This window comes from Manis javanica, chromosome 11, assembly GCF_040802235.1.
Source record: "Manis javanica isolate MJ-LG chromosome 11, MJ_LKY, whole genome shotgun sequence".
Classification (NCBI taxonomy): Eukaryota; Metazoa; Chordata; class Mammalia; order Pholidota; family Manidae; genus Manis; species Manis javanica.
This window is the reverse complement of record NC_133166.1, coordinates 83842560-83870291: the sequence shown is the minus strand read 5'-3', so window position 1 is coordinate 83870291 and position 27732 is coordinate 83842560. Positions and strand designations below refer to the sequence as shown.

Below are 27732 nucleotides of genomic sequence, written 5' to 3'. Positions count from 1 at the left end.
ATCAGTGCCCAACCCCCATGAGATGGGTCTTCCCCAACCCTAAAGGGAAACTACCCGTTTTCAGAGACCATATTATAAGATTCTTGGAGAAAAGGCTGGGAATGCAGGTGAGTGTGGAGGGTGTGACCAAAGGAAACAAGTTAGCCAGTCAACCTCACCTCCAGGCCGGCATCACTGACTCTACCTTTAATGGCTGTACTCCAGCACAGTGTGCCCCACTTCGTCCCTCCCCTCTTTGTCCCTTCCTCCCACAGAGCCCATTCAATATGCACTATAGATGTCCTCAGAAAGGAATTCTGTGCAGAGTCAAGACATGCCTAAGGCACACGAGTAAGCAAGAGAGGCGGGTGTGCTCATCACATTGTCATCAGGGACAGTACACGTGGACATAGCAAATTTTTCCCAGAGCCTAACAGTGTCAGTCAACAACTGAGAAAAGCAAGGAATGATCACAGCCCCATCCCCACCCCTCCCTGTCCCGCACCAGCAGAGGAGGGCAGCTCCAGACAGCGTGTTCTTAGGAGACCTCACTCCCAGAAAAGAGCAGAGTGACAACTCTGTGCTCCAGGGCTGTCCACCAGGGCACTAGACCTAACTCAGATGGGAACCTTGTAATGATGCTTTGCAAATGCTTTTCAAATTATCAGGCCCCACCAAAACGTGTCTTCCATTCTCAGAGTCACATTAATCTCTTCCCTCCCCACATTTCCTAAAAGAGCCTCTTGCAGCCCCCCGCCCAGTCACTCCCTCCTCACACAGTTGCCAGTTCCAGGGGCTGAAGGGATGGTCACCTGCCGGCTCTGCAAGAGCACCCAGAATCAAAGGCGAGCAAACAATGCAAGGGAGTGTAAAGGTTCTCTAGAAAGGTGAGCACTTTAGACAAATGTTACTCAGAGGTCAGCAGGGCCACCATGCTCCTTAAAATACACATCTATTTGGCTCAAACCCCTGCTTATATCTTAAGGGAAAATCTAATGCCCACCATGAGTTTTCTGCAAATTGCAAAGGGACCTATATTCTCCTCTCCCCTCTGGCTCCAATTTCATGCCCTCACTGAATTCTTATTCTCTGCTCTCCATAATTCTGTACCTTCTTCACCCAACCCTGTCCTCTCACCTAAAAGCAATCATTTTTTCAAGCACTGCACGTTAGTAGAATTTTTATTGATGGTTTGTAGGTCATGAGGGATGGGTTACCCTTTCTCACCATGTAGCAAACAACCTAACATCTGATACTAGCTGTCCCATTTCTTGAACATTCTTTAGGGATTTTTCACAGGCCAGGTGTTAATGTGGGGCACCGCGACTCCAAGCTTCCTCTCTCCCCTGGGAATTCTCCCCACTTCTTGCTCAGAGCTTGGTAGCTCCCTTCCCCATCGCACATATTCAAAGCCCACTTAGGTGTGCAATGGGACCAGAGCCCTTTGGCTCCTTCAGAAGCATCAGCCTTCAAAGACACTTGTTTTAAATAGTGACCCTTTTACTTTGTTTCACCAAATATATATATATATATGTGTGTGTGTGTGTGTGTGTAACTTTTTTTTGTTATCATTAATCTACAATTACATGAAGAACACTATGTTTACCAGGCTACCCTCCTCACCAAATCCCACACACACACCCCATTACAGTCACTGTCCATCAACATAGCAAGATAATGTATAATCACCACCTGTCTTCTCTGTGTTGTACAGTCCTCCCCGTACCCCCTGACAATACTATACATGCTAATCGTAATGCCCCCTTTCTTTTTCCCCGCCCTTATCCCTCCCTTCCCACCCATCATCCCTAGTTCCTTTCCCTTTGGTAACTGTTAGTCCATTCTTGGGTTCTCTGATTCTGCTGCTGTTTTGTTCCTTCAGTTTTTCTTTGTTCTTATACTCCACATATGAGTGAAATCATTTGGTACTTGTCTTTCCCTGCCTGGCTTATTTCACTGAGCATAATACCCTCTACCTCCATCCATGTTGTTGCAAATGGTAGGATTTGTTTTCTTCTTATGGCTGAATAATATTCCATTGTGTATATGTACCACATCTCCTTTACCCATTCATCTACTGATGGACACTTAGGTTGCTTCCATTTCTTGGCTATTGTAAATAGTGCAGCGATAAACATAGGGGTGCATTGGTCTTTCTCATACTTGATTGCTGCATTCTTAGGGTAAATTCCTAGGAGTGCAATTCCTGGGTCAAATGGTAAGTCTGTTTTGAGCATTTTGATGTACCTCCATACTGCTTTCTACAATGGTTGAACTAATTTACATTCCCACCAGCAGTGTAGGAGGGTTCCCCTTTCTCCACAACCTCGCCAACATTTGTTGTTGATTGTCCTTTCGATGATGGCCATCCTTACTGGTGTGAGGTGATATCTCATTGTGGTTTTAATTTGCATTTCTCTGATGACAAGTTATGTGGAGCATCTTTTCATGTGTCTGTTGGCCATCTTAATTTCTTCTTTAGAGAACTGTCTATTCAGCTCCTCTGTCCATTTTTTAACTGAATTATTTGCTTTTTGTTTGTTGAGGTGTGTGAGCTCTTTATGTATTTTGGATGTCAACCCTTTATCGGATCTGTCATTTATGAATATATTCTCCCATACTGTAGGATGCTTTTTTGTTCTATTGATGGTGTCCTTTGCTGTACAGAAGCTTTTTAGCTTGATATAGTCCCACTTGTCCATTTTTGCTTTTGTTTCCCTTGCCCATATATGTGTAACTTTAATTCTAACTCATCAGAAAGCAAAAGAAATGCCTTCCATTTCACTTTATAAGCTCACTCCCTGCTTTGTAGCATTTTCTGCTTACTGTCCTTTAGGCCCTGAGCCTCCAATTCAATTCATGACTTCCCTACCTCAGACCTAACCCCAGACCAACATCAGCAATTACCTCTTGTAAATAGTGTCAAAATGTCTTGGCATCACCACATTACAGCTGCTGCATACGCCTCTGCCATCAAGTGGTCTAAATCAAGAGGTTTAATCTGGAGTCTAGGAAACTCTTAGGAAATGGGTATAACCATACAATGTCCATGAATCTTCCCAAAACTTTATGCAATTATGTGCATTTTTCTGAGGATGGGATTTATACCTTTAATAAGCTATTTCCTCCCCAAAATTTTAAACACTATCAAGCAGCCAGTTAACAGGACCAGGTCTGTCTAAATAATGCAGCCTAAGGTGCTAAGGTTGCCTTAAACCAGGTTACTACTTAATTGGCAGTATGGCAAGGACAAGAAATCATTATGAAAAGACCTAAGTCTTCAAAAATGGCCACTATAAGACTTGTACAATATCAACAGAAATTAAGAAAAGGAAAACACAAATGTAGATTATTGGTTTTTTGTGGAGTTTTTAAAAATGTGATTCAATAAGCTAATGCCTAATAGCCAGTGCCTCTTCACAGACATTGGCAAAGTAATTCTGACCAATTTACTCCTGTATTTCACATACTGAAAAGCCTGGTTTTATCATCTTAAAATATTAACCATAAAAACAAAGACGAGTCAGACACACAGATTTATTGTATCACTAGAAAACAACTTAGCTCAGACACAACAATGGCAACAAATAAACTCAAAGTTAAGGATGGATGGAAGCCTAGAACCAATTAAAACTAAACGGGAAACAGATTTAAGTTTGAAAATCAAAGATAAGGGTTGGTAATTATCCTGCCATCTAACCAAATACACAACTGCTACTGTTCTGGGTGAGCTGATATATTTTTAATTATATCAATCATTTGACTCTAGTTAGAAAAAATGAAATTGACCGTAAAATAAATTCAGCTCTTTCCTCCATAATTCAGAGAGAGAAATATGCCTTTTTGCCTACACAGTGTCACTACACAAAGACACAGTGGTGCAGGGCCATTAAAATTGCATCATAAATTGTAGAGAAAGAATGCTCACCATCTCCTGATCTGTGTTTACCTCATATTAATTCTCAATTGAATGTGGAAATGTTTAGTTTTGCCTCATTTACATTGTGAATAGTCTTACATGAGATTATGAGAAGCAGATGAGAAAGAAAGCCATTAAAATTCATGTAGTTTCAGAGTCTTAGCTGAACTTGCCCAGTAGAAGATAATACTACCCTTAGGTTCCAGGCAAGAGAGTTCCTGGCCTGGCTGCATGTGTTAGAGGGGGTACCATACCTCACAGCAAACACACACACACACACACACACACACACACTTAATGAAGAGCTCTGGTGCTCTTGGGATCTGGTGCTCAGTGCTGGTGAAGAGCCCCACAGAATCCCAAACATCCACTCTTGTTACTAGCACCCTGCAGGCCCCAGGGAAATACTTCATATCTCTTGCCCAGTCCTCAAAGCAGAAGGCAGCTGTGTCTGAATGCCATGAAGGTTTGTAAGCTTTGTCCTAAGAGAATTGAACCATGGGGAGAATTTGAGCAACAGAAACACTTAGATATGAGAAGAGACAAATTAACTTGTCAAATCCTTGCTCTCAGCACAAATGCACTACTTCTTGCTAACTGAATGATTATTTCCTAGTAAGTGCCAGGTGCTGTTTTCTTCCTTCTCTTTGTTTTAATTAAAGGTTCCAGAAATATTCACAAATGATCACACTCTTTGCAACAGATGCAGGTAGCAGCTGAGGAACACTTTGCAATACTAAACAAATCATATTACACTTAAATTTGTTTATATGAGTGAAGCATGACACCAGTATTTTTATTGGTAACTAGAAGAATACTTAATGTGAAACTGTACATGATTTTATTTGTATAAAATAATTTAAAATGTTTAATTATATTTCAAATGTTTGTATAAAATACTTTAAAATGTTTAATTACATTCATTTACACTTGGTACTTCTTCAGAGAAGGTAGAATAGACAGAATTTGATGTACCTATTCCTTCCATCACACACAAATAAAAACCATGGTCATTATACATAAAATCAAGATAAGAAGACTTGGAAAGACACCAAAAAGGAGGCAGACTGACTAGAGACGTCAGAGCCCAAGGAATGACAGAGTGGTCTGTCAGTTCCCGGATTTTCTTTTGGCCCCATAGATCCCAGAATTAGAGCTAAACAACCCAGCAATTCTGAAATACTAAAGGCAGACAATACAAGCCTCAACCCAAAGCTTTCTCTTTACTGACAAAGGAATAGGAAAAGGGCAGCCTAGCAGACAGGAAACTTTTTAGAAACTCTACCCCAGTCAAACACCACAGAAACTATCTGTGGCCCTACTCTCACCCACATCAGCAAAGTCATAGTAGGAACCTAGACTTCACCCTCATGAGACTATACTGAGGTGTGCCAGCACAACTGGGTGGTGTCAGAGAAGGTCAAGTAGGGTGCCTGCACTTTCATCCTCACTGGCCAGTAATGAGCTCTTCCCATCCCCGTGATGTCAGTGGAGATCACACTGAGAGCATGGACTTCCACCCCATCCAGCAGTAACAAGGAGCCCCTCTCCTTCCCCTTTGGGGTGCTGTCAGAGGAGGACTAGTGGAGAGTCAGGACTTTACCATATAGTCCAGCAGTAACAAGACTTCCCTAACTGCAGAGTTAGTGGAGACCACATGGGGAACTGGACCTCCCACCTCCAACTGGCAGTAAGAAAAAGCAGCCCTCTCGGGAGTGACTTTCAACAACGGGCAGGTGAGGAACCTGGATTTCTACCTCCACTTTGCAAGAATGAAGTGGTGCCCCCTAAAAAGCCAAGAAAAACCCAAAATCTCAGAACATAATATGAAAATGTCCAAGTTTCAGCTGAAAACCACTTATTATAACAACCAGGAGGATCTCAAACTGAATGAAAAAAAGATAATTAATAGATACCCACATTAAGATGAAAGAGAAATTAGAGTGATATCACAAGTACTTTAAAGCAGGCCCAAAGATTTTAAAGAAGCTATTAAAAGTGCTTCAACAAACAATTATGAACATGTATGAAACAAATAAGAATACAGAATCCCAGCAAAGAAACAGAAAGTGTCAACAAAGAAATAAAATCAAAATAGAGTTATAAAATACATTCAAGTAATTTACAAGAAGGAAAAATAAAATAAAGAAATGAGAAAACAGAGAGAAGAGTGAGAAAACAAAAAAGACTTCAGCCCTATATTTACATTAAATGAAAATGATCAAAATATAGCAGTTAAAAGACAGAGATAGGGAGAGTGGATTAAAAACATGACCCACCTATATCCTTTCTACAAGAAACTTATTTCAAATATAACAATATAAGCAGGTTGAAAGTAAAAGGATAGAAAGAAATATATAATGCAAATGTTATCCAAAGGGAAGCAGGTTGACTATATTAATATCAGATAAAGTAGAGAAAATTCAAAGCACAGAAAATTACCAGACTCAAAGGTAGATGTTAAAAATGATGAAAGTGTCAATTAACCAAGAAGACATAGTGGTCTTAAATATGTATGCACCAAACAACAGAGCTGCAAGATATATGGAGCAAAAACTGGTAGAACTGAAAGAAAAAAACAAATAAATTTACATTTCTGTTTGGAGACTTCAACACCCTTCTCTCAATCATTGTTATAATAACTAGGCAGAAAATCATTAAGGATATAGAATAATTCATCAACACTATCAAACAACAGAATCTAATACACATTTATAGAACACTCCACCCAACAACAGGAGAATGCACATTCTTTTTGAATGCCCACAGAACATATAGAACATAGCCCGGGCCATAAAACTAACCCTAATAAAATGTAACAGCACCAAAATCATACATAGTATGTTTTCTGACTGCAGTGGAATCAAACTGACCCAAGTGAAATCAATAACAGAAAGAAAACAGGAAAATCTCCAAATACTTGGAAATTTAACAACACACTTCTAAATAACTCATGGGTCAAAGAAGTTTGAAAAGAAATTTTTAAAAAACATTGCAGTGAATGAAAATGAAAATACAACATATCAACATTTATAGGGCACAGGTAAAACAGTACTGAAAGATAGATTTATAACACTAAATGGATTCATTAGAAAATTATTGATACATCAATGAAACAAAGAGCTGATTCTTTGAAAAGACCAAAAAAATTGGCATTATTCTAGCAAGACTGAGAAAGAATAAAGAGAGAAGACACAAATTACTGACATCATGAACAATGATGTGCGTCTATCTCTCCACCTGCAGGCATCAAAAGGATAACAAATGAATACTATAAACAAATCTACATGCTAATAGACATTTGGACCAATTCCTCAAAAAATATAAACTACCACAATGCACACAAAATGAAATAAGTCATTTGAATACCCCTAGAACTATTAAGGAAATTGAATTTTTCATTTAAAAACTCACAGAAAAGAAATCTCCAGGACTATATGGTTTCACTGGAGAATTCTACCAAATACATAATGAAGAATTGACACCAATTTTTCAAACTCTCTTCCAGAAAATAGAAGAGGAGGGAACCCTTCCCAATTCATTTTCTATAGCTAGTATTACTGTGATAACAAAGCCAGACAAAGACAGTACATAAACAGAAAACTACAAACCAACATTCCTTATGAATTTAGACACAAAAATACTTAACAAAATATTAGCAATAGGATTCAATAATATGGAAAAATAATTATATACCATTACCAAGTGGGATTTATTCCAGGGATGCGAGGCTAATTCAATATTTGAAAAGAAACTGAGGTAAGCCACCAATCAACAGACCAACACATGATTATATTAATCAAAACAGAAAATTTGATGGAAGTCAACATTCATTCATGACAAAAAGTCTCAGAAAAATAGGAATAGGAAACTATCTTAATTTGATTAAGAGAATCTACAAAAACTTACAACTAACATTATGCTTAGTAGTGAAGACTGCATGCTTTTCCCTTAAGATCTGTAGCAAAGCAAGGATATCTCCTCTCACTACTCGTATTTAAAATGCGAGAAGTTCTAGCCAATGCAAGAAGCAAAGGAAATAAAAGGCATACAGATTAGAAAACAATGAACTATGAAATAAAACTATCTGTATTCACAGATGACATGATTATCTACAGACTATCCCAAGGAATCTATTTTTAAAACACTCGTAGAACAAATAAGTGAATTTTGAAAAGTCAGAGGATTCAAAATAAGTATCTTAGAAATCCATCATTTTTTTATACACTAGAAATGAACACATCTAAATTACAATACAACACTATTTAAAATCATACCAAAAAAGCAAATACTGAGGTGTAAATCTAATAAAACATGTATAGGATTTATATGCTGAAAACAACCTAATGCTTATTTTAAAAAATCAAAGAATATTTAAACAAATAAACATACTATATTCATGGATTAGAAGACCTAAAATAGTAAAGACATCAGTTCTTCCCAAACTATTACACAGGTTTAATACAATTCCTATCAATATCCCAGCAAGACTTTTTGTAGATATAGACAAGATCACTCTAAAATTTATGTGGAAAGGCCAAGACACTTGGATAGCTAAAGCCATTTGAAATAAAATAATAAGGTAGGACTCAATGTACTCTATTCCAAGACTTATTGTGTGTAGCTACAGTTATCAAGACTGTGTGATATTGGTGGAGAGATAGATGCACAGATCAGTGGAACAGAATAAACAAACAGCCCAGATATAAGCCCACACAAATACACCCAGGTGATTTTTGACAAAGGTGCAAAAGCAGCTCAAATGAGGAAATACAGCTTTTATAACAAATGACACTGGAGCAATTATTCATCCATAGCAAAAAAAGAAAAAAAGAACTCTGATCTAAATCTCACACCTTATACAAAATTTAACTCAAAATGGAGCATAGACTTTACTGTAAAACACAAAATTGTTAGAAAAAAATGGCAGAAAATATCCAGGATCTAATGCTAGGTAAAGAGTTCTTAGCCTTAACACAAAAAGCACCATCCTAAAAAGGAAAACATGATACATTTCCAGGGAGGAAGGAGTGAATGAGTGAGAGAGGTGAGTGTGTGGCCAGTAAAAGGGCAACATGAAGGATTCTTGTGTTGATAGAAATATTCTTTATTTTAACTGTATCGATGGATGGGTACTGCAGTTTTATAAGATCATATTATTGGAGAAGATGGGATAAAGATTACATAGGACCTCTCTATAGTATTTCTCATGATCTACAATTACCTCGACATGAAAAAATCTACTTAAAAACACATTTATTATTTAAAATCTGTGTTTTCCTCTTAAATTTAATACAAAATTATAAATGCTTTAGAAAAAAACTTTTTCAATAATAATCTTAAATTTTCATTTAACATTTACTGCCATTTACATTTGATATAAATACACTCAAATGTCATTCTGATATCATTCTCTTGTTTAAAAATCTTACCATGATTTTCCAAAGCCTAGAGGATCAAAGCTCCTTAGCTTCATATTCAAGGCCATTCCTTGTCCACCAACCCAGACGCACTCTTCAGTGCTGCCCACTTGTACACACTTGTCCCTCCAGTTTCTGACTGCTTGGCTTTCCTTGACTGTGCCTTGCTATTCCACGCTTCCCTGTCTGCTCACTCTGCCCCCCAACACCATCGTAGTTTCAAAGTATCAAAGAATTTTCATAGTTGCCAAAAGTCAACTACAACCCACCTCCTCTAGAAGTTCTTGCCTCTTCCTCACCTTAAAGGCACAGACCAGAAAGAATGCACCATCTCTGGGCAGTCGCACTTCAACTTATACATCAGTCTTGCTATCTAACACTCAGTTGCTGACATTTTGTTTGCCCTCTTTTGGTCTGTGAGCTCCTTGAGGATGGGGACTGTGTAAGATCCATCTTTGCATTTCTGGTGCCTCAAATTGTGCCTGGCACATAGGTGATGGTCGAGTAAATGTTTATGGAATGACTGAATATCAAGCTCAGGCAACTCCTCCATTTTGTCGGTTCCTTGTTCTACCCTTTTCTCATCCTTCCCCCACTAAAATTCAATTCTCAGTCTCCTGAAGTCCCTTAGACTTTGTCCACAGGACTAACATGGACTAAATATGTGGTCTTGTAGTCAGCTGTATGCATGCTTGCCTAAGAGTTGTACAAGAATGGACGCTGTGCATTTTTCACACACTCCATAGACACATCAAAGAGCTCAAATTCGCTGATAAACAAAATGCTTAATTGAGTGAATGAACCTTGAGTGACCTTGAAATACTTTGTAAATTACACAACATAGGTTTTTTTTTTTTTTACTTTGCTCCAGGACATTCTATAAAGAGAGAGAGAGAGAGAGAGAGAGAGAGAGAGAGAGAACAGAAAGATATACAAACCTTTTATAAGGAGCACAAATAAAAAAGAATAAATATGTGGCTTGAATCATGAACATCACTGTACAGCTTTTCAGTTTGGGGTTAGATCCTGTAAATCATTCTTTGGTGCTGACGGAAGGTGTGGGGGGAGAAATCATCACATCATTTCCAGCTGCTGAGAGAGGAATCCCCAGTGTGAGTCCTGTTTCTCACATAAAGGTGGAAAAATGACACAAAGACAAGTCAGAATCATCAAGTGGCACATTACTTATTTTTGTACAGTTCCAGCCTTGAAGAATTTAAAATCTACTTTTGGTTGTAATCATTCCATACTTTTGCCTTTGGGATAGTTTAATGTAATAAGAAAATAATGCATGGAGAAAGAATGTGGGCTTTAGCTTCAGATGGGTCTGAGTACAAAGCCCTGGCTTGACCCTTTGCTAGTAACCAGAGCCTGCCGTCTCTGAATCCATGTCCTTAACTGTAAAATAGGGATCAGACCACCTACACAGGAGACAGGTGTGAGAATCAAATAAGATAATGTATGTAAACTGTAGAGCATAATACCTGGGCACATAAATATTTTTCTCATTTAAACTGTATAAGCTGCCAAAGTTAGATCACCAAGAGAATACTTTAGAAAAGCTGATATGTGTTAAAAAATGTTATATACCCTGCAGGGCTCTCAATAAATACTTGTTGACTGGCAAATGTATTGTCAAAGTGTAAAATCACAGAGACGGAAACAGATAACAGCATAACCAGGTAATTTGGAGTCAGCACAGAATAATTATTATGCTTCAATAAGTATTTCATTTTTTAAAAGCCATAGTAAAGGAAACTGGAAATCATTTGGAAAAAAATCAGATTTTCTTTTACCTTTGCAAGTTTATATGAACACAGTACCCAACATGTTGTCATCTTGCTGGCAAAATTACAAAATTGGAAGCAAAAGTGTTCCAGGTGCCAAGGGGTGTATGTATTCATGATGGCTGTTGCCCCCTCTTCCCACCTGACCAGGGAGCAGGAGACCAGGCCGCCACTCACCCGTGACTGGAGCACCTGCTGGGACACTTTCAGAGCATCATCGTCCTGAAGACATGGTACACCTATCAGTTACTTACTGACCTTTACTAAGTGCCAGGTGCCACGCTAGGCTCGGGGACACCAAGATGGATGGATCATGAGCCCCATCCTCAAGGAGAGAGGTAGACATAAATAAACAGCTGCAAGTGGAGAGTGATCAGCTATACTTGAGGCATATACATGGTGGCACAAAGAAAAGAGCAGTCCATTTCCTGAGGGAGATAATCCTAATCTCAGGGGTAGTAACAGTTGAGCTGAACCTTCAAAAATAAGATGCTCACAACACCAAGAGGGTAAGGGCAGTCCAGGCAGGACAAAGGCTCAAAGTCCAAGTAAAGGGGCGAAATCAGGGAACTGGGTAGTTACATAAGAACTGGGCATTTATGTTATACATGATGTTTGTCTGTCTACTATTTTATATATATGTTTACACATATAAATGTAGAGAGAGAAGAAGTATATACATATCTTACTACCCTTGTGAAATTGTCAGCAAATAATTATTCTCATTTTACTGATGCATGCACCACAAACTTACACTCCCTATTCTATGAACTCATCAGGTTCACCTACTATTGTTAAATTAAACACCTGGAATTGTCCTTGGTTATAGGCCATTAAATGGTCATGAAACAATGTCTTGCACCTCATAGTTTCCTGCACCCATATGCGACAGGCCACCCACAATTATGACGGTCCTGGGGAGGGATGGGAAGAAGGCTGAAGGATGGGGGATGCAACTTCCCACTGTGGGCACCTCAACGGCCTCCTCCCCACCCCAAAAAAACACCAACATCTTGGAGACATAAAATATTTTGGAACTTTCAGATATACAGTAGAACTGTGAGTAGTACAGGAGTTAGCCTCGCACACTGTGGGACCTAACATAGGCACTTTCTTCCACAATCTAAAAGTAGAACATTTTCTATCAAGATAAAGAAACAAGACAAGACATGCCAGTTTGTGAAGAGACCCACAACACCTCAGGGTCCTGTGCATTACAGAGGACCTTATTCCTGCTACACAAATAGGCAATATGCCTCAGTGAGCCTCCCCCATGGGCGCCACTAAATGATCTCAGTCTGTCTTCCCAAGGAAGCCAAAGTGAGACCAAAGCATATGGTGAAAGAATCGGTTGGGCTGTTACAAACTGCATTTCTTAGGCATCGTCAAAATGTCCCTACAGTTGCATTAAAATTGTCACTTTGAAATGCATCTACTCAATTTCATTTCCCATGCTTGCCACAAAACAGTTATGTGACCTTTCCCAAGGTCACGTGATTTATCTGGGCTTCTGACTCCTCTCCAGTCAATGAAGACCTGGACTCACTAACCTCTAAAGTCAGTTCCCATTCTGACAGTTTACAGCTCCTCCTTTTTACCCCCCATCTAGTGATCTCAAGCCTCTGGTACTAACAACCAATTGTCTCAGGAAGCAGAAATCCAACCCATAAGTCCCCAAAAGCACATGGGTGGAATTGGGGCCCAAATAGCACGGTTCAGTTGAAATGCCCCACACGCCCATCTGGTCAGTGTCTTTGCTCACCACCTTGGGCACATGTGTGCTGGATGTAAAACCCAAGACAGTTGCTTACTCCCAAAGGTGTAACTTAAAAAGCAAGGTTTGCCTTGCCCTCTGTGGTTTCACTTCCTGCCCGGAAACAGAGCTCAGCACTGCAGATGGGGGTCTGAGATAACACACATTTCTAAGACAGGTTCTGCATTCAGCATGGTTTCCTTTGCTGTGAGATAATGATAAACACTACAGAGCCTCTCCTATTTGTGGGATCAGGCAGAAAGCACAATCTGGATGGGCTTCACCCTGGATTCCCTACCTCTGGATGAAACAAGTAGGACATGTATCCCGGAGTTTTGGTGTTAGATGGAGCCCCACGGCAATGATTCTCAGCCATGTGGAACCTACTGGGCAGGGGGAGAAGAGCCCCCAAGGGTTCCAGCTGGTAGGTAACAGGTGTGAGGAGTGCAGCTGCTCTGAGCCCCCCACCCAGGGAGACCTTAGGGTTGCCCCAGCAGAGGCCACCCCCAGCTCAGCAACACTGGGGCACAGCCTTCTACTGGGGCAGTGAGCTGTCTGTGTATTTGTATGGGCATATAAGGCAGTGTTTAAAAGCATGGATTATAAAGTCAAAGACCTGGGTTCAAGTCCCATCCCTGTCCCTTACCACCTCTGTGACTTGAGCTCTGTAAGCCTCAGCTTTCTCATTCATAAAGTGATGCTACTAGTAAAATCGAATCATAAAGATCATTGTGAGGACTAAACAGTGACTATAAACCACTGAGGCTCAGTAGCATGCAGTACAGCTGAGCCTACTTCAGCCTGAGACCAAAGGAAAAGTTAATACTACTGAGCTTGTCTTTACTTAATATCTTGATGGTTTGTTCATTATGCATTTTTTTTCATTAAAAAAAATATTGCATTGAAGTATCTTGATCACTGAGAGTTTTTTGGAACGCCTTAAAACTTTCACACTCACCTATAAAGTCAATAAATGTTGGTTGCTATCATTTCACCATTGTCACACAATGACTATACAACACAACTTAGCACTTGATTATCTAGTGTCTCATATTAGTCATTGTTCCAAGGGCTTATGTCCTGTTTTCCCAGCTAATCTGTACACTTATTAAGGGCAGAAATTGTGGCATAGGTCTTTCATCCCTACAACCGCTGAGTACATAAGAGGTCAAGTAAACTCCTGCCAGTGATGTTCACGTCCTGTGATTCACAATTTAACACTACTTTTCTGTATTTATTTCATGTGTATGAAGGGTTTGTTTCATGATCCTTGAGGGCAGGGCTGACATCTGGCATTTATCCTATGTCACATCTGTCACAAAGCTGGGGGGACAGAATAAAAGACCCGACAGGGACCTTTGAGTTCCCCTCATTCCACCTCCTCGCTCACTTTACAAATAAATCATCTGATGCCTAAAGAGGTTGCAAGATGTGGCTAAACCAATCAGTGATAGCACTGAGTTGAGAATTCAGTTCTCTTGGGCTCTTTCCACTTCAGCACTTTGCAAACTTTCTTCTCTTCTCCATTCCCTTCAGTATCAAGCCCAGACTTTTGCATGTAGCAGACGTGAATAAATGATGTAGATTATTGATTTCTGGAACTTGAGTGATTTTTGCTTACAAGTGCAATATGGTGTCACAGCCTGGAAAAGCGTATGCATATTTACCAACCATCCATATTTCCTGGCTCAGCACAGCAAGGCGGTTATAAGAATACTGGATTTGGAGTTGGAGTTACACAGCTCTGAGTCAAGTCCTGGCTTCACTATTCATACCTATTTGACCTTGAATGAAATTAAGTTTCTTAATTTAATTTTCTAAATGTGAACATAATAACGGTATTTATCACATGGAGTTATGAAAAATTATACAAAATGAAGATATGTAAAAAGTATGGTAGGCTTCCTGACTCATGATCAATGCTACCACTATTGTAAAAGTAAGCCCTAAGAGTTAGGTGGGCTTTAAGGACAGATGGATAGAGTTATACATATGGTTGTGTAATATACTTTTATATTATGATAGATAAAGATTGGGAATGAGGAGCTAAATTATTAGTGAAGCACTTATGCTTATGCTCTATCCATCTGAAGAAGCCCCATAGATAACTGATACCCACTATATTCTGTGGGATCTCAGCTCCATATAACCATTGACAGGGTCCCCTCCACTAGAGTCCCCTGCCACCAGCTGCCTAGCTCCTGAAATTTTGCAGATTTCCAAGAGCACTAGGACTGTAGACTATAAAAAGCAACCTGTCAGACTCAAGAATACCGAACTACAACTGCATTTTTAGTTCTATTTGAAGAAAAAACAAACTATATTAACAAAGACACCCAATTAACAAGCAGAAGCCCAGACAAATACACGACACACCATGACTTGGAATGTCACCAGCACAAGCCTGGTGCTACGAGCAATGGACAGATTGACCCAGGGACACCAACTGAGTTCACACACTACCTCGCCTTCTTTTCTTTCCTTCTGCTCTCAGCACAAAGCAAGACTCTGAGCTGAAACTCACATGGCTCTGCAGAAGGATGTGAGGTAGAGGTCTGAGTGACAAGCATCCTGTTTTTTAGTGCTTAGAACTTGGGCGAGAAACAGACTTGGATATCCAATATTTCCAATCAAAGACCACAATGTTCTGCAATTTTCCTGCATGTTTATTCCAAAATCCTCAAGCCACTTGAGCTTGTCTGGCATAATAGCCCAAGGAAGCAGCTAAGAGTTCATTGAGGCCACAAAAACTTTAAAGAGCACTTAGTATTCAAAGCATTTTGGTAAGAAAAATGAAGGAAAATAGAAATCAAACTGTTTTCATCCTGGGTCAAACCCTCCATTGGCATTCTGAAAGTTCTCTTAAAATTCATGATTTCCCAAAAGCACTGTGGTATCCTAAATTGGATCCCCCCCAAAAAAAAGTACATTAGTGGATAAACTGATAAAATCCAAAGAGTCCATAAATCAGTTACTGGAATAATATCAATGTTAATTTCTTAGCTTTGACAAGTGCACCTTGCTTACATTAGATGTTGACATTAACATCACTAAGCTATTTCATCTTTGAATGAAAGCTATTTATCTTTGCAACTTTTTTGTAAATCTAAAATGACTCCAGAGTTTATTCAAAAAATTAGTTTTAAAATGGCAAATAATAACAGTAAGTCAAGATTTCTTTGCTGAAGAACCTTTGTTTGGTAGGGATCATTGCTCTCTTCCACCACAAAAAGCATATTGAAAGGACAGAAGTCCCCAGCCTCTTACCAGCAATCGACCAAAAGATGGTGGCCAGTGCCTTTTCTCCTCAAGGTAACACGGTGGGAAGGTAACGAGAGCCGTGGGCTCTAGGATTTGGGCTATAAAATGGAGATCATGGCACTCCTTCCAGGCTTCCCTGTGGAGAATAAAGGACATGGTTGCAGAGCACCTGACAGTCAGGAGCTGGGCGTGGGGCATCTCCCTTTGCTCCTCCTCAGGATACCCCCGCAGGCAGCTGCTGCCAGCCCCTCAGGGGAACTCTTACAGGGGTCCCTCTGGGTGGAAGGACAGCTGATCTGTCTTGTCAGGCAGGGCTCCCCGTGTTCCTGGCCTCCTAAGGACCTGCCAGATGGCTGAGCACCTTGACAATGAACTGGGGTCCCTGAACCTCACTTCTAGAGAGCAGCTTGCAGTCTGCTGGGCTCTTTCCAAACCCTCTATCCTTGTGCCACTTTTTAAAGAACAGCACACCCATCACTCTGTAGGGATAGGAAGACAGGAAAGCCCATGCTTTACTTACTGGGTTACTTTAAAGCAAGAGTGATACGGGACACAATGAGCCGTGAGCTGAGGCTGGGGCCCAGCCCCTGTCCACCAACGGATACTGTGCACTGCCACGTGGTGGCTCATTTCGAGAGCAACCTTTGCTCCCCTTGTCTTGACCCAACTTAAAGTACATCCACTTTGATGCACTGTCTTTTGCTCTAAGGAAACTCTCAAGCTAGCAAGACCTTGTCATCACGTGGGTCTTTGACTCACTGCATGGAGCCCATCTGTCTTCCTGGCATTCTCTGGTCTAGCACATAGAGCATATTTGGTGAAAGTCCCAAGTTTTTATGTCCTACCTCCATAGGTTGTGAATTTTCCTAGTCCACATATTCTGCCTTACTGATTCTAGAAAACATCCAAATGTCCCAGAAATTTGAAATGTCTCAGTATGCAGTCTCTCTCATAGAGCTTCTTCTCCCCAAGGTTCTTGCCAGCCCATGGGTTTTCTTCAGAAGTGGTCAGGGTACCTTGCGTGTGTGCATACTGTCAAGGACATTTTTCATGCTTTTTGGCCACTTAACATCTGAGCCCTTTTTCTATGCTTGAAGTGTCCCTGTCCCTGTGAAGTAGAGCTAGTCTCCCTCTATGGAGGTTAGCAGGATAGCTATTTGCTTACTCGCCTCCCTTGCAGCTGGGGGGCTGGCTGTGAACTAGGCCAGACCAATCAAATGTGCCTAGTCCAGACTTTAAATTGTAAACAAGTCACACAAAAAAGCAGGAGTCATAGAGAATCCACACTGGCACCAGGGACGGCTCCATCCTGCTTACTGACATACTGGTGGTGGCAGATTCTTGCTCAGCAGAGCAGCACTGGGCCTTTACTGTACCAGTTCTCCAGCACAATTTGCATGGGAATTTGCCTTTGAACCTGGCCCTTTGACTTTTCTGGAAATTCTATGAGCCAGCACCTACTTCATGGGTCAGTAACCTGTGTAGTCACACAAGCCCCCAGGCTCAGCACAGTCCTGGGCTTGCTTTAATGCTCTGCTGTCCATCTTCTAATTCAAAAAATTTTTGGCCTAGAGGCCTCACATTTTCATTTTTCACTGGGCCCTAAAAATTGCATAGCAAATGCTGCTGTGAGCAGCCAATATGCTGTAGGTCAAGGAGTTCTTAACCTTTTGTTTGCTACAGAGCCCTTTGGTGGTCTGGTGAAGCCTATGAAGAATATAAAGAATTATGTTAAATGCACAAAATAAAATACATCAAAGCCCATTGTGCTGAAATACAGTAAAAAAATATATATTTTAAACAAATATATGATAACATAATTTGTGTGCTTTTTTAATTAGTACATTAAATAAATCCAGTGGCAGATCTAATAACTGATGGTACCCAGAAGTAATGAGTGGAAACAATATTTTCGGAATGTCTGCAACACCTGAAATATGTGACTTGAAAATATCTATGATTTCTGAAGAAGCTAACATCATAGGAACCCAGTTTGTTGTCTACATTCATAACTTTACAAAATGCTAAATTCAATGAGAAAAAAAATTTTTTTTAAAGTGATCCAACCAAGTCCCCGAGCCCCTAAATCTTAATTAAAATTAAGTTTAATTTTAACTTAACTTTAAAACATACTTAAAATTTAATTTAAATAAATTCCCTTTCTGCTTCCATCAGCTGAAGCTGTTATTCTGTTGTGTAGGACAGAGAAGCATGTAGGTTACAGGTACCCTCTGTGACCCAGGCTCCAGGACCCGCGCTGGGTATGCCAGGTTCTCACAGAAAACAAGCAAACACAATAGTCATAGCAGCTCTGGGTGAGTCAAAGATGCATCCCACACTGATCTGCCCTTAGAATCCAGAGTGATGACACTCCAGGAGACTGGAAAACATGTGACAGGCCCTATGTAGTATTAATCTAGTGATCTAAATGGCTGAGCAAGTGGAGATACCTTCTAGCTGGAAAGACCAACTATTAATCACAGTTCTACATTACGTGAAGGGAGAGAAGACATATGGTAGTAGGACTGCAGCTCCAGAGCCCACAGTAAGCAAATAGAATGCTGAAGGGCTCCCTTCCTCGATTTCCCAAATCCTCATCCAGGATTCCTTGCTCTATCCTAGATCACCTCTTAGGTATTTCAACATGCATTTGTTTTTGTGTATCTCAAAGGAACTATGTTCAAAATATACCTCCCTATGCACAGTTCTATTGTTCCCCTTCTACTCCACCTTTTGGAAGTGAGGACTCAGAAGCCCTTTGTGGCAAAGGGAATCAATATCTTTTGGACACACTTGAGAAGCCTGGGTTTGTTAGCAAGAGTGGAAAACAATCCATTTGCAATTATCTTGAACTTTTCAAAGTTGTTTCATATCTATTATTACACTTGAGTTCTGGGTGTATACTGTTATCCCTATTTTATAGAAGAAGAAACTGAGGGTCAAAGAGGCTGTGATTTGCTCAAGGTCACAGAGCAAGGAAGAAAGATGCAGGTTTCTTGCCTCCAAGCCCAGTGTCTGTCTCTAAAAGGAAGTACATTCACGCAGATCACTTAAAAAACAAGATACCTATGCCCCAGATTCTGGAGGGCAGGTGTCAGCTAAGAGGGGAGAGGCTTGAAAATCAAAACAGATCACCAAATCCTCTGGCCCCAAAGAGGCTTCCATTTGAGCCCCCAACATAGGACAGAATTCACTTGGCCAGTGACCAGCGCACAGTCCTTCCCATTCCTGCCCGGGAGTTATAGCAACAGCCACAGCAGGAAAAGGGTTTCATGAACATAAAAATAAACAAACTTTCTATTCTTAGCAGGCTGCAGCTGTGAGAGCTTCATTACTTGCTTTTTAACTGCAGCTTTCTGAGGGAGGAGCCACAAGGGTGGAGGGTGTGGGGGACAAGGACAAGTAGGGGCAGTCACACTGGGAGTCAAATTTTCCATTGCAGAACCTAACTACATGCAGGCCGTAGAAACCAAGGTCCAGCCTGGAAGTCGCCGGAGTCTGCAGGTCTGGAAAAACTGAACCGCGTCCACCAGGAAGCAGTCTGGTGATTGGGCTCTTTTCTGGCCATATATAGAAATGAATCATCTTTTACCCACATGGTTTTTAGAGCCACTGAAAACTGTGTTGCCTAGCGACTCCGTCAGAGGAGTGAAAGATAAGCTTTTAAGTAAGAGACCTTTTTCTCTCATTTCAGGCTCTAGCTAGAACCTGTGTGCATCCCACAGGAACTCATATCCAGCATCTTCCAGGCTTAAACCCTGTGTCGAGAATTTTCAATAAGCACTTGCGGACAGCTGGCATCATCAGGAGCTTGAGGAAGGGAGGTGCGGAATGATGGCAGCTGTGCTTGCTCCTTTCTGTTTGCCTGGAACAGGACTGGACGCTGTGAGAAGGGAGCTCCAAGGCCACCACAGAGGAGGGCAGAAAGGTCCTTTTCTTATGAATGTCACAGTGCCTTTAGGCAAAGTGTATACCTGCTCTGATTTCAGAGGTGCCTGTTTAGCCTCACCATTCCCTGACCCCATGTTACCTTTAATTATGTTCTTTCCCTCTTGTGTGCCTTTTCCTGTAGAGTCCTGACTGCATCTTCAGTCCTTTGAGAGGATACAGAAAAGTAGACCCCAAAGCAGGCCTGAGGAAGGGAGGAACGAGGAGTAAGGGCAGAGCAAGAGCGTGTGCGCTCCCGGCTTGGAGAAAGCCTCCACGGCCTCCCAGGTGTGGCCAGGCCCAGGGCTCCAGTTGGCCGCAAACGTGTCCAGCGCCTCACCGGACCGCCCACTCACACAGAGCATTCGGGCAGCTGCATTCCTGTGGGGCCGGTCCTAGGATGCCTGAGGGGAAACCCTAGGATTCGCTGAGGGGAAGCAGAGCATCCCGTGCTTCTACCTCAGTCTTGGAGGGTCAAGGTCTCTTCAGAGGAGATGGTGGCTGAGTTGGGACCTAGACAGGTAGAGATTGGGTAGGGGTAGGGGTTGCCCCACATGAGCAGTTCTCAAATAATAACATGGCAAGACACATAGCAGAGCTAAACCATACAAGAACTTAACCCCAGCACCTCAAAGATAATTGAGTTATATCTCCCAATAACATTTACCATGTTACTCAGTAACATTATTGAGCAAATCAATTGCTGTGGAATCACAAGAAAAAACACAGCATCATAACCTCTTTGATGTGAATTTTCACAATTAACGATGTAAGATCGTTAGAATCTTGGGGTTGGAAGAGGTTATATGGGCTCCTAAGTCCTCTCACCACGTGGAGCAATCCCTTCTTCAGTATCTTGCCAAGAGGTGCAGCTTCTTCTCAAATCCGCTCAACGCAGAGCTCTCCACTGATCTAGGCAACCAGTTATTTAGTTCATTATTTTAAAGACAGGGACTAGAGGACAGAGTGGTGTTCTACCAGGATGGAGTTTCTGACTCCAATCTCCTAGTGTTTCCAACTTCCAATAAATCCTACAAAAGGCCACAAGACTAGCTTTCTTTGAGAGTGGTCAGTCCATTGTTGAAAATATGCAGTGACCCCCAACTACTGACATACAAATTTCTCACCTTCTTCTAAAAGATTAGAAGAGCTCATATCCAAATATGGCAGTGGTTATCTTTGGTCACCAGGCTTATGGGTGATATTTTGTTTTTCTCTTTCATATTTTTGAGTCTTTCCCTAGTTTTGTACAGTAGAGAGAGAGATTGAGAAAGGATCATCAAATGATTAATGCTATTTACAAAAAGTTCCACCATGTTTATTTCTTTTCTACACCTTTTTCAATGCCAACCAAGAAGACTTTCACTCACTTTACCCATCTTCAAATTCTGCATATCCTAGATTCTGGCAACCCACCTCTATTAGGAATGTTTCCATGAAGTATTTTGGCCCAACTGCCCTTAAATCCAAATTATAAAACTTAGCAGTTTATTATAAACAGCTTTCTAACATCTGCTAATCATTTCATGGGTCAATTCCACATTAGATTGTAAATCCCTTAAAGGCTACATCATAGGGCACAATGCACAGGTTATAGTAGGTTCTTCATAAATATTTGCCAGCAGGTATGGATGGATGATATTCCATTGGGTTGTATTGATTAGCTCAGTTGGTTAGAGGACATTTCTAACGGTTAGAGCAAAGCCTCTGATAAGTTTCATATGTCATCTGATCCTATGATTCTCAAACTGGGGAATCCATATCCCTGGAGGTATATGGAGAAATATGTCAAGTGTATATGAAGCCACAGATACTAAATAATGTCTTGCTACAACAACAATTTCCTACCTTTTAGGGATAGTCTGGTGGAAAAGTCTGAGAAGCATTTTTATAGTCATGCTTTTCCAAGTACAGGAATTCCCTCCGAGGCTGATTTCCAGATTCTGCTTGAGTTCATCAGATTAGGATTTGCTTTAGGTACTTTCACATGACCAGTAGGTCTATACGCCACCAAGTGTTCCTGGAATGTATCATTCATCCTGTATACAGCAATTTGGAGACCACTGGCCTACAAGCCAGAGAACCTTGGTTCTCATCCAATTATGCACCTACTGTGTGCAACCAGCTTCGTCCAGCCCCAACTTCTCCCCTATCCTGCCCTCCTAATGAAAGTTGGGTTAAATAAAGTATTACATGTGAAATGTCTTTGTAAACCAAAAATTATGTGTAAGCTCCATTAGTATTGTTGTTGTTACTACCCCAGAATCAGTTGGTTTGATTGTGTCCCACAGACACAGAGGCTGCCTCCCAAACCTGCCCAGTTGAATGTGGGTGACAGTGGAGAGCTCTGAATTCAGAAAATTCTGGGTTGAAACTAGACTCTAGACTAAATTCCACCAGACTAGAGTCTCATTCATTTTTGTATATATATCACACTTTGCATGTGTGCCAAATAAATGTGTTTCTAACTATTTATTGGAATCCCTGCCTACAATCTACTTGCGTTTGATAAATTTTTAAGTTTTCCAAATCTCAGTCTCCTCATCTATTAGATTGGTATAATAGTACCTCATGGCATTGTTAGAAATTTAAAGACAATGCACATAAGCTACTTAGCATGGTGCCTGGCACACAGAAAGCAATAAGTCCATGGCAGTTCAAACAGAGACGGCATGAGTGCATTTCTGCAACTTAGTAAATGAAGGCTATTAAATTACTTTATGTTCTTGTCAGCCGTTTCTCCTACCTGTTATGAAACAGCCAGCCTAGGGAGAGGAAGTTTGTGGCAACGTTGATGTTCTGAGTCACTGAACTAGTTAAGGAAGCAAATTTCAAAGACACAATTACTTTGTGGGACCTCCAGGTAAGAGAAATAAACAATTTTAGCCTTCACAAAAACTTCTGCCAGAATGAACGTGCTGGGCAAGGCCAGCTGGGGTTTCCCAGATGTCTTTCTGACAAAGTGACAAGACATGTTTTACCTAATCCATGTAAATGTCCTGTGAAACCCACAGGATGGGCTCACTCAATAAGCTGGTCAGTAAACCCATCCCCAAGAGAAGACCCAAAGGGAAACCACCAAGAGAGGTGCGGTGAGAACTCTGGGGCTCTTTTCTGCCCTGAGACCCCATCAGAAAAATGAAATCGGGAGGCTCCCTGTTTACACTGGAACAAAACCGAGGCTGAATCCCAACAAAGAGCACTGAACAGTAGTGCTGGTCAGTTTACAACTGCCAGCAGTCGTACTGTAAATTTGGCTTTCAAGATTCAAATCTGGGGGGCTGTGCACCAGGAAGAGGAAATGAAAACTGAGACCCTTCATGCCCCAGAAGTATAAACAAAGGGCCTTCCACACTAGCACCACCCAGCAGTCCCACTAGGGGAAGGGGTGCTCTATCTCTAGAACTTACAGGAACGCTAAAGAAAAAAAAGCACGAACTTCATAGAAGACAGGGACAGTTGGTATGCGTTCGGAGACATGTGGATTATCGGAGGAGACATCCAAGAGCTCCTTAATTTACCCCAGTGCCACGATTTGGATCTACAGCCATAAAAGTAGCATTTTTCCTGGCACCCTGATTGCAGCACTGAAGACATTCAGGATGGTCCGTTAGAAAAAGCTCCCAAGAAAAGTATATTGTCACTGTTCTTTTTAGAGGAGCTTTTATAATTAATTTATGTCAGAATAGACAGTTTAGGAGGGAAGGCCTGGACAGAAATCTAATCGCAAGAGATAAATATTATAACCAGTATGAAAACAGGTTCCCAAAACCCATTTAGAAGTCCAAACCTAAAATGAAAAAGCAATGCATTTTAAAAGGGCTGTAACAGGTCGGAGGTGTGTGTGCGGGGAGGGGGGACAAGGAAATACTTTCCTAAAATGATTATAATTAAGATGGAAAACTTGCTGTTTCTTGGATAACCTGCTAAACACACGAGACTAAAAATAAAAGACAGTATCTTCAGAAAATATGTCACTAAGGTAAAAAGAGCAAGTGCGTACTGCCTTCATGAGGCACAGGCCACAGAGGCTGCAGAGTTCAGGAGGGAATGTTGGTGCCACCCAGGGCTCAAATCCAAGCTCTGTCGAGGTCAGGACTCATGCCCACAAAGAGCCAACGGACCCACAGTGTGAGGCCTATTGGGCCACCCTGATCTCCCAGCTGCATGGAGCATATCTCAGCTTCCTGCGGCTCTCCTTTATGGCTCTGCCACTCACATCTGAGCAAACCCTTCAGGAATCCGTTTACGTTTTCAGCTTGTGCCACCTGTGGGAGATACCTCATTCTGTAAATTCATTACCTGCTGGGTGGTGGAGTACTTCTGCTGACTTGTCCTGAACTTGCTTTGGTGGTTTCCAAGATGCTGCTGTATTTCAGGATCTGGTGAACAAGCCCATGCTCATCTTACCCACACCATTTATAGGCAGATCATTTCCTCCTCACAGCCTGCACCTTGTCCACAGCCCTTCTGACTTCCAGCCAGTTCCTCAGAGTATCCTGGCTGCCAGTCAGTGATGTTCTGTAGCCCTGTTTATGCTTCTAGACCCACACCCCAGGGTCACAGGCAAGAATACCACAATTTTAGATGAGAGTAAGATAATGTTCTCAATTTTACATTTTCCATACCTGAACGATATGCTTATTTCTAGGCAACACTGTCCTGGGTGCAAACACATTATATTCAATGCAGCTTCTGGATTCAGGGAGTCTGCAAACTGACGGGAAAGTGTCTGCAGACAGGTTGATGCTGGTCAATAGTGTGAGCCGCCAACCTGTCTGAAACGGGGCACTGCCAAGAAAGAAACACCAGTGTAGTCAGTCCTTGTTTTCACAGCAGGCTATATGGAATACCCAGTGCTTTTTGCAACCATCTGAGAGGGAAGAAATACCTTTTATCCCCATCTCACTGATGTGAAACTGAGTTGAGCAGGTGCTGAAGTTTGTAGGAGGTGGCCACTCAAATTTTCAGTCTCTGTTCACCGATCTGCTTATTTGGGCTTCTTTTTTTTTTCTTAATTAGATGTTAATGCTGCATTTCACTCCATCTAGAGCCAACTAACCTCTTGACTATCTTCAAATATCTTTACTGAAAGCATGAAAAATAATGAGGATGAAGCAAAATGTAACAGCACCACGGTTGCCTGGACCCATTCATGAGTTGGGATTTCACTGCCAGGAGAATAAAATAGTAGGTGAGTATTCTAACTTGCTTTTTCCTAAGAGATGCATCCCCCACCCAGAGTGAGAACATTCTGGCCAGGTGCTCACCCCTTGTCTTCCTCCATAATTTTCCTAATAGTGTCAGTCCCTCACCAGACTTTGCAGTCTTGGCCATACAGCACGAACAAGTCCACACCTTGCTCGCACGTGAGTCACCAATTTCCCCACCACAGAAGCTGTTAACTTTCCTCTTTTATGACATGACACACCACAGACAAACCACCTTAAGAATAGGTCTGTTTTCCTACCACTGATAGCCTCGCTCAAGTCAATTGCTCAGTTTCTTGTTCCGTTTCTTCCTGTTTTCTCTTAAAAGCAACCTTAATACATATCTCTTGGGCCACAACCTGGAAGGTTCTAGATTTCCAGGGAAGTATTTTGTATAGCCTCCCCTTAACAGGCCTCATTCCAGGCCTGAACATGGACCCTGCTCAAGAGAGGAGCACCTCCACAGGAGGTGACCACCTCCTCTCCTTGAAGACATTGTAGGTAAACAATGCCTAAGGGGAGGGGAAGGGACAAAACACTTGGACTCAAATCTGGGCCCCACCATTTATTAGTTCTGTGACTTTGAGGAAGTTACTTACTTTCTCTGCGTCTCAGTGTACTCATCTGTTACATGAGGATAATACTACATGTGGCAATGCATTGTGAGAGACTGAATAATATTGGAAACTCCTGATACAGTGTCTGGTGTTCTTCCTCAACATGGAAGGAAATGTTCATTTCCAAAACCTTAGGCCAGCATTAGAGGCCTCATTGCCAGCCCTGATGCCTATATTCCTCAATGCTCTCTTTGACTCTGTATGCCGGCTTTAAGCTGCTAGAGTGCTAGAGGAACCCACCCTACCTAGGTAGTCAGTGATAGGCTGCAAGTGTGACTACAGATTGAGCTCTTCCTAGCTTGGTAAACACATCTACTGGGGGAAGGCCCTCGGTGTGGACACTTCCAAGGAGTCTTTCAAGCCCAATCTTCCCATCTCTGCGGACTCTACCTGACTCCATGTTAGCCTACCTGATCCTGGAACCCACCATCCCCCTTCTTGTTCAAATCCAGACTGAGTCCACTCCACCTGGATTTCTGGGAAGGGGGTCTCATCTAATCATCTTCCACTGAAAAAAACCTTTTTTTTCTCCTCGTTTTCATAAATGCCATCATCTTTGGCATTTCTGACCGGAAGGCTAGGTTTTTTCTTTGGCCTTTCAGCTCAGAGTCATTTAGTTTCTCCTGCACCCGTGGAAGGGCATCTCTTGTTTCCCAGTTGAAAAAGTTGGCTGCACCAGTCACTTTAACGCCCACACACAGAGGCCAAAGGACACCAACGCTCAAGCACAGTAGGTGGAAGGCAAGACCCAGCTCAGCACTGGCATCTGGCAAATGGTCAAGAAGGCAGTATCACAGGTCTGTATGATGGAGAGACCTCCCCACATGACTCTGAGGAGACCCCCTCCACGGCCAGGTCCTGGTTTCACCCCACTTCCCTTCCACAGTAACACTGGAGACACTGAACAAGCCCCCAGCCCTGGGTCATCAGAGGCTATGTGTCTGGAATCCCGCTTTCCACATTGGCGCAGGCCTTTAAATTTTCTAGCTCTCCAGGGGCTTGAAATGGGATCCATGAAGGTCTGAGGAAAATGTGAACAGAGAGCAAATAACAGAGGGTGCCAGGGGGAAAATCTCTGAAGACTTTCTGAAGGCAGTTTTCCCCTCCGTCTCTGCTTCTGGCAGCCCCATCTGGGGCAGCTTCCCTACTGCCAGTGGCACCTGGACTAGGCGGTGTTGGGTGCACCCCTGAACACGCAGCCGTGCACTAGGAGAACCGGTGGTTTCTGTTTGTGCAGATAAGGCGTTGGAGCTTCACCCCACCTGCCCGTGGCCTCCCTCTCCCACGCCTCCCACCCCCCTTTTTCAAGAAGGCTGCTCGGGGCTGTATTCATTGAAGCCGGGGACCCTCCTCCCCAGAACTTAGTCTCACGTCGCTAGGGGCTCTGGTGCGTCTGGAAGAGCGAAGGCGGACTGCTCCTTCCGCAGGAGAGGCCGCGTCCTGAGGGCGGCGCGCTCAGGGACTGAGGGGCACCCCGCGCAGGGGCGGGGCTGGGACCCGGGGCGACGGGGCGGGGGGCGCGCGGGGCGTGTGCGCCCACGGCCAAGGGCACCTGGTCGGCGGGCCGCCCTGGAAGCTTGGGCCCAGCCCAGCCCAGCGAGTGAGTCTCATTCAGGAAGTTGTGCCTCTGACATCAGGGGCAGGACGGAGTTGGAGTGAAACCTCCAAAATGTGAGGCGCCGGCCGGCGGGCGTGCCAGGAACGCAGAGGGCGCCCTTGCCCGCTCGGGCGGCGCGACGCGGACCCCGCTGACCCTGCCCTCGGCCCGGCCGGGATCGCTGACCGCCCCGCCGCCCCGGGACTCCCCGGGCCCCGCGCCTGCAGGAAGCCCCTCCGGAGGACCGAAAGGTGGGTCTCGA

The 27732-nt window shown here is 42.4% G+C and overlaps 1 protein-coding gene and 1 long non-coding RNA gene across 5 annotated transcripts in view; one reads left to right on the top strand and one right to left on the bottom strand.

Moving 5' to 3' along the window:
• Positions 1–3274: 3274 nt before the first annotated feature.
• LOC108394276 (uncharacterized) overlaps positions 3275–27732 on the bottom strand; it is a 29015-nt gene continuing 4557 nt past the window's right edge. Inside the window, exons 2-5 of one of the 3 annotated variants that reach the window (XR_005060083.2) lie at positions 24938–25134; positions 24675–24837; positions 16126–16255; positions 3275–10437 (exon numbers count right to left, since the gene is read on the bottom strand). This is a non-coding gene — a long non-coding RNA (uncharacterized lncRNA). Of the gene's footprint in view, positions 10438–16125; positions 16256–16279; positions 24838–24937; positions 25135–27732 lie in introns of those variants that run through there. The other 2 variants (XR_012122796.1, XR_012122797.1) reach the window with 2 other exon arrangements.
• The window catches only part of KIAA0040 (KIAA0040 ortholog), a 33339-nt gene continuing 32834 nt past the window's right edge, over positions 27228–27732 (top strand). Inside the window, exon 1 of one of the 2 annotated variants that reach the window (XM_017655713.3) lies at positions 27228–27721. The gene's annotated coding sequence lies outside the window, so the exon portion shown is untranslated. The remainder of the gene's footprint in view (positions 27722–27732) is intronic. The other variant, XM_017655711.3, reaches the window with a different exon arrangement.